The sequence below is a fragment of the Rattus norvegicus genome, chromosome 1 (genome assembly GCF_021556685.1).
Source record: "Rattus norvegicus strain SHRSP/BbbUtx chromosome 1, alternate assembly SHRSP_T2T, whole genome shotgun sequence".
Taxonomy (NCBI): Eukaryota; Metazoa; Chordata; class Mammalia; order Rodentia; family Muridae; genus Rattus; species Rattus norvegicus.
In genome coordinates, this window is record NC_141534.1 from 223,122,659 (window position 1) to 223,139,425 (window position 16,767).

The 16,767-nt window shown below is 41.9% G+C and overlaps 1 pseudogene; it reads right to left on the reverse strand.

Annotated features, from left to right (window-relative positions):
• Positions 1-7,296: 7,296 nt before the first annotated feature.
• On the reverse strand, positions 7,297-8,445 carry Tob2-ps1 (transducer of ERBB2, 2, pseudogene 1; annotated as a pseudogene).
• Between the last annotated feature and the right edge of the window lie 8,322 nt (positions 8,446-16,767).

Here is a 16,767-nt window from a genome sequence, read left to right on the forward strand (position 1 = left end):
TACATTTACATAATAGTGTATTACTGTGCTATTAAAAGCAATGACTTAATGAAATTCATAGGCAAATGAATGGAACTATAAAATATTGTCCTGAGTGAGGTAACCAAAATACAAATGAACACACATGGCATGCAGTCACTGATAAATGGATACTAGCCCAAAAGCTAATATTACACAAGATATAATCCAGAGAGCACATGAAGATCAAGGAGAGTGATCAAAGTGCAGATGCTTCAGTCCTTCTTAATAGGGGGATCAAAAATATTTATAGGAGGAGATATAGAAACAAAGTTTGGAGTCAAGACTGAAGAAATGGCTTTTCAGTGTCTGCCCCACCTGGGGATCCAGTCCATATACATACAATCACCAATCCCAGACAATATTGTTGATGCTGAAGAGTTCATACTGATAAAAGTCTGATATAGCTGTCCCCTGAGAAGCTCTACCAGACTATGAAAAACCCAGAGGTGAATGCCAGCAGGCAATATTTGAACTGATAATAGTGGTCCCCATTGATGAGTTAGAGAAAGGATTATAGGAGCTGAAGAGGCTTGCAACCCCATAAAACAATAATACCAACCAACCTGAGCTCCAAGAGTACAAAGACTACACATAGACAGACCCATTACTCCAGTTGCATATGTGTCAGAAGACCCCTTGTTGGGGCCAATGGGAGGAGAAACCTTGGTCCTATCAAGGCTGGGCCCCCCCTGTGTAGGGGAATCTGAGGGCAAGTAGGAGGAAAGGAGTAGATGATTGAGTGGGGGAACACTGTCATGGAAGAAGGGCAAGGGGGTTACAATAAGGGGTTTATTGACAGGAAACCAGAAAAGGGCATAACATTTGAAATGTAAATTAAATATATCCAATAAAAATAAAATAGAAACAAAAATGCTGTATTTGTGATGGAACACTGAGCTGGTACCCTGTCTCAGCACCTGATTGAAACAGTCTAAGATCCCAAGTATATCCACATGTCCAATCCTGGTTTCGACACATGGAGGTAAATTTAATTTTTAGGGGGATGTACCATCCCCTTGTTTTAGAATTAGAACCTTCACAATGGGCATCTGTGACATGCATATTATTAGCAGGATGGGAGGTATTATAAGTCAAACAACACAGTGCATTAGGTGATAAAATTCTGAAGAAGAGAGGAAAGGGGCCAGGCAAGAAAGCTAGGGGGTGGCCTGTTGAGAGCTGGTGGAACAACCAGATCAGGTGACAAATAGCATTCAGTCACACAGCTAAATGAGGCAGCTTTCTTGGATTGAAAAGGCCAGTGCAAGCTTTGTACCTGTGAAACAGAAAGTCAAGCAGAGGGGCAGCTGGAGTCTGTTACCGGCTGTCTCTCTGGACTTAGATTCTCCCTTAATGAGTACCTCCCTTCAGTGTCAGCCCGGTGGCTCTGCCTCTCAAGAGACCCAGCCTGTGAAGGACACTAGGTTTCCAGTAAGAACTAATAACAAAAGGATGGAGAGCTGGTTAGGACCTGGGTGCTAGATGCCAAGCAGCTGACAAAAGAAATGTATGGCTCATTCCCTTTAGGGGGGAAGTTTCTTCCAGGCTGTCATAAGCGGCTAGCAACCTTGAGTCAAGGGACCAGGAGAAAATAGCATCTGGGTATTGAAGGACGCTTGCCCAGGGGGGTGTGATCCAATTGAAGCCTCAGGTATCAGAAAGTAAGCTATAGTTAGAGATAACTGGTTATAAGGACTCTTTCTGCTGCTGTTCCTGAGGCAGGAGTCCACAGTTGAGCAGGCTTCCTGCCTCTTACATCCAATAAAGAAATTTCTAACACAGGAGTACTGATCTTTAATAGAAGTATAGCCCTTCCTAAGCCTCTGAATTCCAGGACTTCAGTAGCAATCCTTCACCAAGCTGTCTCACTGGGTTAGAGGGCCATAGAAAAGAAAACATTGATCCTGACCTTGTCTACTGCCTCCAGTTGGAGTAGGCTGAATAGCCGGTACCAAGACTTTCTCTTCTTATCATCCTAGAGTAAAGCCCATTCTGTCTGACCAAACAATATTCCTCGAAGTCTGCTGCAGACTCTTTCTGAAACTACTTTAGAGGTTCCCATGCACCACAACCTGGGGCATTTTGACCACAGGGGCAGGAACTGACTGTTGCAGGGATAGGATCAGAGGCACTCTCTATGTCAATGATGGCTAATGGGAAAGGTGACAATGCTAGAGATCTACTCCTCTCTTGGAATAGGGCCAACAGATAAGGCAGGCTCCCTCAAAGAACTTCTCTTAATGAACACTCTCCTTCTGTGAGCAAGTGTTGAAGGTCTGGCCACTGAAGGCAGCTACTGGAATTTTTTTCAGGGCCAGAAGTCTCATAATAGTCTTTAAACTAATCACTAACTTCATGCTATCTTCTTGCTGTCAAAGCATCAGCCTTGAAACTCCTCTTATGCCAACTTGGCCTGAACTATACCACTGCCCATGCACAGCCTGCAGCTTGCTTGCTAGCAGGCCTCCACACTTGCCACCCTCATCCCCACACTTTCTCACTCTGTGCTGTCCCTTCCTTAGAAGCTGTGAATGTCTAAGCAACAGGGAGATCCTTTCTTCAGGATCCAAGGCAAAGCTTTCAGGTTCTTGTTAATGCCTGCTTCAGGCAGGGTCACTCGCTAACTTGGAGTCCTTCATACACATGTGTGATGAATTGTTAACAGCAGCTAGACTGGACAAGGGGAGCAAAGGGAGGGGCATCTCTCCTTGGAAAGGAGGCTCAGGGGAGAAATACAAAACTCCCTGGCAGAAAACGATTTCTCTCAAGCAAATTACTTCCAAGTTAAGCACCAAGAGGACCAAGTAAAACTGCTTGACAAACAAAACAAACAGTTCCATGATTTCAAACCCAGTCATCAGTCCAAGTCCAAAAACAAAACAAAAGCCAAAAAGAAACTGGATAATACCACAGAAAACAAAGAAGACAAACAAGACCAAGACAAGGCATCCTACAAGTGATTTCCACAGATGTCTGATACCTTCAGTACCTGGTCCAAACTGCAGGTCCATTAGCTGCTTCCAGGATGAGGCAGACCATCTGATCCCACCTCCCAAAGGGATTCCAGAATGTCCTCTAGATTCCTTTCTCCTCCTAGAGCATCCTTTAGGGCCTGTGGCCTGTGACAACTAGCACATCTGCCTGTCACAGCCGTAAGCCCCTCACAGGAACCACAGCAACTGAGGGGACTCTAACCCCTCTCCGGGGGGACTCAGACCCCCCTCTAAAGGCACTTGAACCCTTCAGACAGCAGACACGGACAACACAGATAACATGAAACAAAGATGAGACAACATGACACAGAGACAAAACAGAAAGTAACACAGAACACAAAACACAGATTTGCTCAAGCTTACCTCTGATCTCCTCACCATTTGTGGTTTTGAGGAAGCACAGTTCCCAGCTGATGCACCAAAATGTTGTAAGACCCCATAGTGGCCTTTCATCAGGAGCGCCACCCACAGAGCACAGATTGACAAAGTGACTGCTGCAATAGCATGAGGGTATAAAGTTTTTAATCCATGTACATGGGGTTGCTCATCCACGCAGGGAGAGGCAACCCAAAAAGCACACAACTTTTATTCATTACAGAGGACAGACTTCAGCAACAGGATTAGCTGGCCCATTAAACAATCACTAAATCTGCATTATCTTTTGTATCAATTGTTCCCTCCTGGGGAACTATGGACAAATGTTTCCTACAAAGTATAAGAATTACTTTAAATCTTTTTTCTTAACCCTATTCTTCATGTCCTGAGAGACTCCCTGAGTCCTGTCACAAAAGGTGACTGTAGAATGCTTGCCCCATCACTCACCACTGAGATCTGCTTCATCCAGGGAAAAACACACACCAAGCCTCTGAACCAAGGTCGGGTGGTCCATGGTTGCCAGAAGTGGGGGAGCAAAAGCTCCAGAGGGGAGCAAAGGCTCCAACAAACAAGGAAGACAGGCCTGTCTATTCACAGGGGACAATCTTCTCCTCCAGAAGACCTCCAAACAGCTGCATGCTGGGTGCCATTTGTCAACAAGGGTGCTGAGGGTACCTGGAAGAGAATCAGGGACAAGAGACTCAAAGAAGGACACTAAGACAAGAGTCTGATCAAGGCAACAATTTTATTTTTTCATAAGGCTGAATTTATACCATAACAGGGGTAACAGAAGGAGGGGGGGAAGTATGAAATATTTACGCAGGCCAAGGACACAGTATTCGTGTGGTCAGGGAATCGGCTGATGTTGACAGGATGTGAGAAAGGTCACAGGTTTGTCATATCTATTGGTCAGCAGGATGTTGGTTTTTCAGAATGGTTACAGGTCATTACATTGGGTATCCTGATGTCAGATGTATTTCTCAGCAAGGTCAGAACTTTATCATATCATTATTCATCCTGACCACCAGATTTGTATTAGTCTTCTGCAGCTGACTGGGGTTTTTCCATGAACCCAGTCATACTTAACTCTAATCATACTAATAACATCAATAATGGGGGGGGGGTTTCAAGGGCATGCTCCACTATGTTCATAGCAGCCTTATTTATAATAGCCAGAAGCTGGAAAGCACCTGGATGTCTTCAATAGAAAAATGGATACAAAAAATGTGGTACATTAACATAGTAGTGTACTACTCTGCTAGTAAAAGCAACAACATCATGAAATTCATAGACAAAGGAATGGAACTAGAAGATACTGTCCTGAGTGAGGTAACCAAAACACAAGTGAGCACACATGATATGCAGTCACTCATAACTGAATATTAGCCCAAAATCTGATTACCCAAGATACAATCCACAGACCACATGAAGCTCAAGAAGGAGGACGGTCAAAGTGCAGATGCTTCAATTCTTCTTAAAAGGGGGAACAAATATATTCATAGGAGGAGATATGGAGAAAAAGTTTGGAACAGAGACTGAAGGAATGGCCTTTCAGTGCCTGCCTCACCTGGGCATCCAGTCCATATACATACAGCCACCAATCCCAGACAGTATTGCTGATGCCAAAAAGTGAATGCTGATAAAAGCCTAATATAGCTGTCCTATGAAAGACTCTGCCAAACTATGACAAATGCATAGACACATGCCAGGAGCAAACCATCGAACTGATAATAGGGGTCCCCATTGAGGAGTTAGAGAAAGGATTATAGGAGCTGAAGAGGCTTGCAACCCCATAAGAAAAATACCAACCAACCTGAGCTCCAAGGTACTAAACAAACATCCAAAGATTTCACATAGACATACCCATGGATCCATCTACATATGTATCAGAGGATGTATTTGTTTGGTCCAAATGGGAGGAGAAGACCTTGGTCCTGCCAAGGCTGGACCCCCCCCTGTGGAGGGGAATCTGAGGGCAAGTAGGAGGGAAGGAATAGATGGTTGAGTGGGGGAACACTGTCATAGAAGAAGGGCAAGGGGAGTTGGGATATGGGGTTTATGGATAGGAAACCAGAAAAGGGCATAACATTTGAAATATAAATAAAATATATCTAATAAAAATAAAATAGAAACAAAAATGCTGTATTTGTGATGCAATACTGAGTTGGTACCAAGAGCCCAGTCCAGGAGTCATGTTCTTGAACACTCATTTTTCTTCCTATTTCAAAAGACACAAGGGGCTTGTCTCCAGTATCCCCATGTGTGAGAAAGCAAGCTGGCTTTTAAACAGGTTGATCCCTTTGTCCCAGTGGGAGGAAGGACTGGAAAGGGGGGCAAGGCAAGACCCAACTTGTCGCACAAAGCTTATTTACCTGGCACTGTTACCTGTTTGAGAGCAAAGGATGAAGGAACAGGAGGTGCAGAATGGGCAAGCAGGAGAAGACTAGGGGACAGATGATGCTGGCACTGTCTGTCTGTGATGAACTCACTGTCACAGCAGTTCCCACTTGGGAGTCCGTGGGGAGAATGGAGTAAAATGGTGTACCAGAGACTTTGGTGTTTCTGGTGGAGGGGCTGCTCCTGTCTGCTCAGGAGATATCTCAAAGCATCAAGGTCAATTAGTGCCAACTGATGGCAGACAAAGTATGGTAAGATATAGGAACCAAGATGTACTCAGACAGGTGCAATTGCACTTACACCTCCAGACAAAAAGCAGTCTCATTTCAAGGCTCAGGACTGCCCACCATAGGTGCTGACTAAATTCTCTTCCTGTCACATCCCTGGATTCAGGCCACAGCAGAGTTCTTGAAGTCTTGTGACTCCTCTTAGGCATCAGGTTTGGCTATTTCTCCCGTCTTTCAAAGTTGGTTTTGTTTTGCTTTGTTTTGTTTAGCTTTGGTTAAAAACAAACAAAAGTGCAGATCCTTCTGTAGATTGGAAAATCAGTTCCTTATGCAGTGCTTTCCCGTGGGAATTCTTTGGCTTAGCCTCATGCCATCCCACACATATTCTGTCTTACAAATGAACTATCCACCCACCCTGGGTCCACCCCCTAAACTTGTACATAAATAAGCACTTGATACAACCCAGGATCACATCTACAGACGCAAGATCCAAGTGGCTTAGACTCCTTGAGAACACGACAGCAACCCACACAGTCATAGGCATGAATATATACACGAAAATATACACTTATCCCAAATTCTAAACTCTCCCCTAACCTCTGGCTCAGGGAAAGGCTGCACTGGAGAAAGAGGTTGCATATATCTTGTCCAGGCCAAGAGCTGGTAAGAGATGATGCCACAAGACAGAGAAGAATTTCCACTACGAAAAGTGATAACCTCCCTATAATCACAGATATTAGCTTTAGGGGAAGGGTGTTAAGTGCCCAGTCAGCAGCTTTCTTTGGCTCAGGCTGAGAGGGAGTTGAAGCTAGGGCCAAAACTATTTGGGTGGTAGGACCTGAGAAGACAGCTGGGCTGGGGGCCATGGACATGGGCACAGCCTTTCCAGCTCCAGCTGTTGCTCTTCCTTCCAAGTGAGCCTAAACACACCAATTCCAATGGAGCATGAAAGACGGAGTAGGGAGCAGCAATTCACATCTGTGCCACTCTTAGCACAGGAAAACACTAATTAGTGATGTCATATAGAAAACTACATTTAAAAATATGCAAAATCCAAACCAACCAAATGAAATCAGAGGCAGAAATGAAAATAGGGGCTGAGTTCAGCATGCCATGCTTCAGGTGCCCCTCCTACTCTGCTCCTGGGAGAATCATTTTCCTAGTTGGGAGAATGAGAAGACTGGGGTCTTGTATAGTTTGCTTTTCTTCTTTTGTTTTGGCCTTTATTTCTCTTTTCTGTGGTCCTTGGCTGAGTACTCCTGTCCTGGAAGACAGGAAGATGGTCAGTTGGCCAGCATGATAGTCTGGAAGGGCTGGTTGGGATACTGTATGGTATTCAGGTTGTAGCTGAGGCCTTCTACAAAGGCTGTTTTCTCCAAGAACAGGCTGTTTGCACCACCTCCAATACCTGAGACACATCAAAGCTGCTGTTGTTGCAAGAGCTAGATTCACTGCTGTCTAAGGGGGCCTCAGTGATGGTACTCAGATCATCCACCCTATAGAAGAAGAGGCTGAATGAGCCACCACTATTGTATACAAACTCCTTGTCACTGGGGTAGAGCTGGTACTGAGGGATTGGCTGTGATGAAGTTCAGTGAATGTGTAGACAAAGAGAGGCTCTTGCGCTTCATCAGGATATTTGTAGGTGAGCGGGCCATGCTACGATGCTGGGATGGTGACTGCTGGCCACTGCCCCATTGCCACCCACCTTCACACTTCTTCATGCCCCACCACCCTTCTTCATCTTGCTGTAACCAAATTTGGTGACAGCAAATGCTTTAGTACTGAAGATGATGGGCTGGGCAGACTGGGGATGAAGGAGGGGCTGGGTGACTGGCCAAAGGATGACGATTGAGAACTGGAGAGAGAGCTGTCCTGACTGTCAATGGGGATAAACACGTAGGCATTAGGATTGAAGCTGCTCTTGATCTCCTTGTCCAGCTCTGGTGCACCACCTTCCTCACTGTCTCCCAAGTACAGGACCTTCACAGCTCCTTTCTCACCAATCAGGTAGGATACCTTGGAAGGGTTGGTCCAGACACTGAGCTCTTTGGGCATGCTAGCACACTCACCTTCCACTGCTAGGCCACTCTGCTTGGCTGCCAGCTTGATCACAGGGTCTACCACTTCCCCAGTGTGGAACAGCAGAAGCCAGAACCCTTCAATGGCTTCTCAGGGTATGTGGCCCTCATGTTTCTTTTTCAAGAACCGCTCTAGCTTCTCCCCGAACAGGTCTGCCTTGTGACAGGAAGCTTGTTGTATAAATAGGAGACAATGAAGTTTAGGGTCACTTTGATCTCAGCTGCATGATCCTCTTCTAGGCAGAGAACCTGCACAGGACTTGCACAGATCAAGAACAGCAGCAGGATAATTGAGTGATCCTGGGATCCAGAGGCTTTCGGGTCTCCATGAAGGGTCACCCTGCAATACATGGAATAGAGGGCTCTCTCCCAGCTTCTCGCTTGCTGAGAGACTGAGGGCAACTGTATCCTTTTAGATCATTGATAGTAGAGAGGGATGATGACTGAGCTCATGTGATTTCTTTTTCTGCTGTTTTTGGAGGTCAAGCCCAGAAGCAACAGCTCAGCGATGGTGGACCTGAGGATGTCACCCATCACACAGTAGATGGAGACAAGCCTGGGATGTGGTCATCAGAATGATCCTTTCCTTTTGGCCTCTCTGTTCCCATGGCGCTCAGCCCCAATGACCTCCACCTTCCTGTGCCAGGGCTCAAAGTGCTCTCCAACACTTTTAACAAGAAGGGGTGTTGTCAAATGCTTTTCTTGCAACTAAGAAGATGATCATGTAATATTTTTTCCTTGAGTTTGTTTATTTAGTGGATTACATTAATGGATTTTTGTATATTGAATCAACTATGCAGCCCTCGATTAAGCCAACTTGATAGTGGGGAATGATGGTTTTGCTGTGTTCTTGGAATTGGTTTGGGAGAATTTTATTGAGTATTTTTGCATCAATATTCATAGGGAAGATTGTTCTGAATTTCTCTTTTTTGATTGGGTCCTTCTGTGGTTTAGATATCAGAGTAATAGTGGTTTCATAGAATGAACTAGGTAGTGTTCTTTCTATTTCTATTTTATTGAGTAGTTTGAAGAATATTGTTATCAGGTGTTCTTTTAAGGTCTGGTAGAATTCTGAACTAAATCCATTTGGCCATGGACTTTTATTGGTTGGGAGGTTTTGAATGACTTCTTCTATTTTATTATGGTATATGGGCTGTTCAGAAAGTTTATTTGCTCTTGATTTACTTTGGTATGTGATATTTTCCTAGAAAACTGTTGACTTCATCTAGATTTTTCCAGTTTAGTTGAGTATAGTCTTTTGTAGTAGGACCTGATGATTTTTTTTGAATTTCCTCTGACTCTGTTGTTATATCTCCCTTTTCATTTCTGATTGTGTTAATTTGGATATTTCCTCTGGACCCTTTACTTTGTTTGGTTAGGATTTATCTATAATGTTGATTCTCTCAAACAACCAGCTTTTGGTATTGTTGTTACTTTGTATTGTTCTCTTTATTTCTATTTGGTTGGTTTTAGCCCTAAGTTTGACCATATATTGCTGTCTACTCCTCTTGGGTGAGTTTGCTTCTCTTTGTACTAGAACTCTAGGTATACAGCTAAGTTGTTTGTGTAAGATTTCTCCTGCTTCTTCCTAGGATACTTAGTGCTGTGAATTTTTCTCTTAGCACTGCTTTCATTGTGTCCCATAAGTTTGGGTATGATGTTTCCAGATTGTTAGTAAATTCCAGGAAGTCTTCAATTTCTTTATTTACTTCTTCCCTTTCCGAAATTATCATGGAGTATTTGTTCAGTTTCCACCTATATGTAGGCTTTCTGTTGCTTTTGCTGCTATTGAAGACCAGCCTTAGGTTATGGAAGTCAGATAGGGTGCACAGGATTATTTTATTTTTCTTGTATCAGTTGAGGGTTGTCTTGTGACCAATTGGTCACAAATGATCGATTTTGGAGAAGGTACTTTGAGGTGCTGAGAAGAAAGTGTACTCTTTTGTTTTAGGGTGAAATGTTCTATATATATATCTGTTAAAAATCCATTTGGTTCATAACCTCTATTAGTTTCACTGTGTCTCTGTTTAATTTCTGTTTCAATTACCTGTCCATTGGTGAGAGTGGGGTGTTGAAGTCTCCCACTATTATTGAATGGGGTTCAATGTGTGTTTTAAGCTTTAGTAGAGTTTCTTTTATGAATGTGGAGGCCCTTGCATTTGTGGCATAGATGTACAGAATCGAGACTTTCTCTTGGATGAATATGAAGTGTCCTTCCTCATCATGCTTGTTAAATTTTGTTGAAATCTATTTTATTGGATATTAGGATATTAACTCCAACTTGTTTGTTGGGACTGTTTGCTTGGAAAACCTTTTTCCATCCATTTACTATGAGATAGGACCCTGTCTTTGTTATTGAGATATGTTTCTTTTATGCTGCAAAATGCTGGATCTTGTTTGCATATCCAGTCTGTTAGGTTGATGTCTTTTATAGGTGAGTTGAACCCATCAATATTGAGACATATTAAAGACAGATGACTGATGGTTCCTGTTATATTTTTTTTTGTAGCTGGCTTATGGTTCTTTTCTTTTGGCTTTGTTGTGAGATGCTTTATATCTTGTCTTTTCTTTGGTGTATACACCTTTCTCTTGTTGAAGTTTTCCTCCTAGGATCCTCTGTAGGGATGGATTGGTAAATAGATACAGTTTGAATTTGGTTTTGTCCTGGAATATTTTGGTTTCTCCATCTATGTTGATTAAGGATTTTGCAAGGTATAATAGCCTGGGCTGGCAGTTGTGTTCTCTTAGAATTTGCATGGTTTCTGACCAGGCTGTTCTGACTTTAGTAGTCTCTGTTGAGAAGTCTGGCATAAATCTGATGGTTCTACAGTTGTATATTACTTGGTGAGAGAGGAACATGATTTGGTATTAGGTAGGGAAAAAATACTGATGCCCTGAGGGCCAGCAAAATGATGGAAACAGGCAACCTTGGGAAATAGGAGGTTGAGAGAATCCTCCAGAATGTGTCAGAGACCTGGAATGTGAGAGACCCTCCCCCAGGACTCAAATAGAGGGAACCTAGATGAAATGCCCTACAGTGGGGAGAAGGAATTTGTGGAGCCCATCTCCAGCAGAAAGTCAGGGAATCAAGTGTGGGATGGCGTTACTAAACTACAGTCAAAACTCTGACCTATAATTGGTCCTGTCTGAAAGAACTATAGGGATGGAAATGGAGAAGAGCTTGAGGAAAAGAAGGTCAAGTGATAGGCCCAAAGTATATTCAAGCACAAGAGGAAGTTTCATGGCCTGACACTATTACTGAGACTATAGAACACTCATAAAAATGGACCTATCATGACTGCCCTCCAAAAGACCCAATGAGAAGTCATAAGAATTGGATGCAGATATTTGCATCCAACCAATAACCCCTAAGTTTGAATTAGTAAAAAGTTGGGCAAACTGAGGAGCAGGGTGACCCTATAATAGAACCAGCAGCCTCAATAAACTAGGACCCCTGAAATATCTCAGACACTAGCATCATACACCAGCTGACATGAGGCCCCAAACATGTATACAGCATAGGAGTGCCAGGTCTGTGTTTAGTGAGAGAATATGCACATATCTCTCCAGAGACTGGAATCTTCAGGGACTTTAGAAGACTAGTGGGGGTAGGGGTGGAATGGGGATGTCCTCATGGGGACAGGGGAGCTGTAGGGGGAGAAGGAATGGGTTATAGAACAGTTTGAGACAAGACCAGAAGGAAAATAAAATTTGGGCTATAAAAAATGGAAATACATAAAATTTCCAATAAAAATTTCTATAAAAAAGAAAAATGAAAAATTTAATTTTCCAAACAAATATTTTAAATATAAATACTTTGAATATTTTAAAGTGTAATAATCATTAAAAATGCATTGTATTGATACAGAGACAGGCAGATAAATCAAAAGGATAGAATTGAAGATCCAGAAATGAATTCACATACCTATGGTCACTTGATCTTTACAAAGGAGCTAACACCATCCAGTGGAAAAAGGGGAACGTTTTCAACAAATGGTATTGGTTCAACTGGAACCATTCATGTAGAAGAATGCAAATCAATCCATTCTTATATCTTTGTACAAAGATCAAGTCCAAATAGATCAAGGACAGTCACATAAAACAAGATACATTGAATCTAATAAAAGAGAAAATGAGGAAGAGAACGCATGGGTATAGGAGATAATTTCCTAAACAGAACACCAAAGGCTGATGCTCTAAAATCAAGAGTCAATAAATGGGACTTCTTAAAATTGCAAACTTCTGTAAGGCAAAGGACACTGCCTATAGGACAAAACAGCAACTAAGTTATTGGGAAAACGTCTTTACCAATCCTATATCTGACAGAGAGCTGTTATCCAGGATATACAAAGAACTCAAAACAAACTTACACTTCAGAGAATCAAATAACTCTATTAAAAATGGGGTACAGGCTAAACAAAGAATTCTCAACCTAGAAATATCAAATTGATGGGAAGCACCTAAAGAAATGTTCAGGGCTGGAGAGATGGCTCAGTGGTTAAGGGCACCGACTGCTCTTCCAGAGGTCCTGAGTTCAATGTTCAATTCTCAGCAACCACATGGTGGCTCACAACCATCTGTAATGGGATTTGATGCCCTCATCTGGTGTGTCTGAAGACAGAGTACTAATTTAAATAAAATAAATCTTTGGGGTTGGGGATTTAGCTCAGTGGTAGCGCGCTTGCCTAGCAAACGCAAGGCCCTGGGTTCAGTCCTCAGCTCCGAAGGAAAAAAAAAAAAAAGAAATGTTCAACATCCTTAATCATCAGGGAAATGCAAGTCAAAACAACACTGAAATTCCACCTCATACCAGTCAGAATGACTCACTTCAAAAACTCAGGTGACAGCAGATGCTGGTAAGAATGTGAAGAAAGAGGAACATTCCTCCATTTTTGGTGAGATTGCAAGCTAGTACAACCACACTGGAAATCAATCTGGTATTTCCTTAGAAAATTGAACATAATACTACTTGAGGACCCAGCTCTACTACTCCTAGGCATATACCATCTCTCCAATAATCCATGAATCTAATGCATTGTATAAACAAACTCAAAGAAATTAAATGGAGAAAAAATTATCAATTACACTAGCAGCAGAACAGAACAAGACTGTCCACTATCTCCATACTTATTTAATAACATTCTTGAACTTTTATCTAGAGGAATTAGACAAGCTGGTGGTCCAGTATCTAAGAGATCTCAGGGGTCCAGGTTAATTGAGATTGCTGCTCTCCTTCAGGATTGCCCTCCTCCTTAACTTCTCCCATCTTTTCACTAATTCAACCAGAGAGATCCACAGTTTCTGTTCATTGGTTGGGTGCACATATCTGCATCTGACTCTTTCAGCTGCTTGTTGGGTCTTTGGACAGCAGTCATGGTAGGTTCATTTTTGTGAATGCCCCATAACTTTGGTAATATTGTCAGGTCTTGGGGCCTCCCCTTTAGCTGGATCCCACTTTGGGCCTGTTGCTGGATCGTCTTTTCCTCAGGCTCTTCTCCATTTCCATCCCTGATGTTCTTTCAGACAGGAAGAATTGTGGGTCAGAGCTTTGGCTGTGGGATAGCAAACCCATCTTTCACTTGATGCTGGAGGTGTATTCAATATGTTCCCACGCCCCACTGTACAACCTTTCATCAAGGGATCCCCTCCCCCCCACTTTGAGTCCTGAGAGTCTCGCACTTCCCAGGGAAGATCAAGAATTGATAAATGGGACCTCATGAAACGGAAAAGCTACTGTAAGGCAAAGGATATAGTCAATAAGACAAATTGGCAACCTATAGATTGGTAAAAATCTTGAGTAACTCCACATCTGATAGAGGGCTAATATCCAAAATATATAAAGAACACAAGAAGCTAGCCACCAAAAAAACAAAGAATCCAATCAAAAAATGGGGCATAGAACTAAACTGATAATTCACAACAGAGGAATCTCAAATGGCTGAGAAGCACCTAAAGAAATATTCACTATCCTTAGTCATCAGGGACATGAAAATCAAAACAACCTGAGATCCTACCTCACACAAGTCAGAACGGCTAAGATCAAAAACTCAAATGACAACAGATGCTGGCGAGGATGTGGAAAAGGAACAATCCTTCATTGTTGGTGGGATTGCAAGCTGGTACAAACACTCTGGAATTCACTCCGGAGATACCTCAGAAAATTGGATATAGTGCTACTGGAGGACCCAGATATACCACTTCTGGTCATATATCCAAATGATGCTCCAACATATAACAAGGACACATGCCCCACTATGTTCATAGCAGCCTTATTTATAATAGCCAGAAGCTCAAAATAACCGTGAAGCCCTTCAACAGAGGAATAGATACAGAAAACATTGTACATCTACACAATGGTGCTATCAAACTCAGCTATCAAAAACAATGACTTTATGTAATTCATAGGCAAATGGATGGAACTAGAAAATATCATGTTGAGTAAGGTAACTGAATCACAAAACAGCACACATGGTATGCACTCACTGATAAGTGTATAATAGTCCCAAACTTCAGATTACCCAAGATACAATCCACAGACCACATGAAGCTCAAGAAAGATGACCAAAGTATGGATGCTTCAGTCTTTCTTAGAAGGGGTAACAAAAATATTCATAGGAGAAGATATGGATACAAAGTTTTGAGCAGAGACTGAAGTAATGGCCATTCTGAGCCTGCCTCTCAGCTAGGGATCCAGCCCATATACATATAACCACCAAACCCAAACAATATTTCTGATGCCCAGAGGTGCATGCTGACAGGAGCCTGATATAGCTGTTTCCTGAAAGGCTCTGCCAGAGCATGACCAATACAGAGGCAAATGCTCACAGCCAACCATTGACATGAGAACAGGGTTCTCTTTGGAGGAATTAGAGAAAGGATTGAATGAGCTGAAGGGTTTTTCAACCCCATAAGAACAACTATACCAACCAAGCAGAGCTCCCAGGAACTAAACAACCACCCAAAGAGTTCACACGGACAGACCCATGGTTCTAGTTGCATATGTAGCAGAGGATGCCTTGTTGGGAACCAAAGGGGGGAACAACCCTTGGTCCTACCAAGACTGGAACACCCAGTGAAGCAGAATATTAGGGCAAAGAGGTGGGAAGGTGTGGGGTGTTGGGTGGGGGAAAGGGATAGTATTTGAAATGTAAATAAAAATATCCAACAAAAAAGAAACAAGGAGAAATGTGAGTTAAAAGGAAGTAAAAACAAAAGCCCATGTAATTCCCAGTGAGCTCATTCTCTATGGGTTGTGCTTATGGATCAGGTGTAAGGTCTTAGCTACTGATCTAGCACTGTGTCACCCCGCTGTGTTGTTCCCTGACACTGTGATAAAGGACTCACCCTTAGAATCCATTGGTCCCATTGAGCGCTTTCTTCCATAAATTGTGTTGATCATGCTATATTTTCAAAGCAATTTAAAAGTAACAAAGAGAGAATGATATCCTATTTAGCTACTGTGTCAATGATTATTTCCTTAGTTTATAATACTTTTGATTGTTGGATAAGATTACAAGGCAGTACAGAGTGCTGTTTTACACTAGTATGGTCCTCTCAGTAATGAATTGCCTAGGAAAAGACTTGCATCCTAATTTAGAAAACAAGCAAACAAACAAACAACCAAAAAAAAAAAACCATAGACATTATCAACCCAAATAGTTCTATAAAAATCGGGTACCAATGTAAAGAGATAATTCTAAATAGTGGACTCTCAAAAGGATGAGAAAGACTTGTATATATTTCCTTAGGTATCAGGTGCAAAAGACCAGCCTTTGCATGGAGAGGGCTTTCTGAGAGAATCTGTGGCTGGAAGTATAAAAAAAAAGTGCGGTTGAAGATGTGTTAAAGTTTGTCAAATGCTTTCTCTACATCTGATGAGATAATCATAAAATTTTTCTTTGGCTCTGTTAATATAGTGGATTAAATTGATAGATTTACATATGTTGAACCATTCCTGCATCTATTGAATAACACCTATTTGATGATGGTGAATGATTGTTTTGATATATTCCTGGATTAGGTTTGCAAGAATTTTATTAATTTTGCATAAGTATTTGTGAGTGAAATTGGTCTGAAATTCTATTTCTTTATTGAGTCTTTGTGTAGTTTAAGTATAAGTGTAGTTGTAGCTTCAAAGAATGAAGTGGGTAGTGTTCCTTCTGTTTCTACTTTGTGGAAAAGTTTGAAGAGTTTTGGTGTCAGCCCTTCTTTGAACATCTTACAGAATTTTCCACTAATCCCATCTGGTTCTGGACTTTTTTGGGTGGAGTGAACTTTTAATGACTTCTTCTATTACTTTAGGGATTGTGGGAATGTTTAGATGGTTTATCTGATTCTGAATTAACTTTATTACCTTGCATTTGTCTAGAAAATTGTCCATTTCATACAGATTTTCCAGTTTTTGAGTATAGACTTTTGGAGTAGGATCTCATGATTTTTTGAATTTCCTTATTTTCTGTTGATAAGGCTCCCTTTTCATTTCTGATTTTCTTAATTTGGAAACTTTCTGTGCCCTTTGCTTAGGCTGTCTAAGGGTTCATCTATCTTGTTGATTTTCTCAAAGAACCAGCTCCTGGATTTGGTGATTCTTTGTATAGTTCCTTTTGTTTCTACTTGGTTGATTTCATCCCTGAGTTTGATTATTTCCTTCCATCTACTCTTCTTGTGTGTATT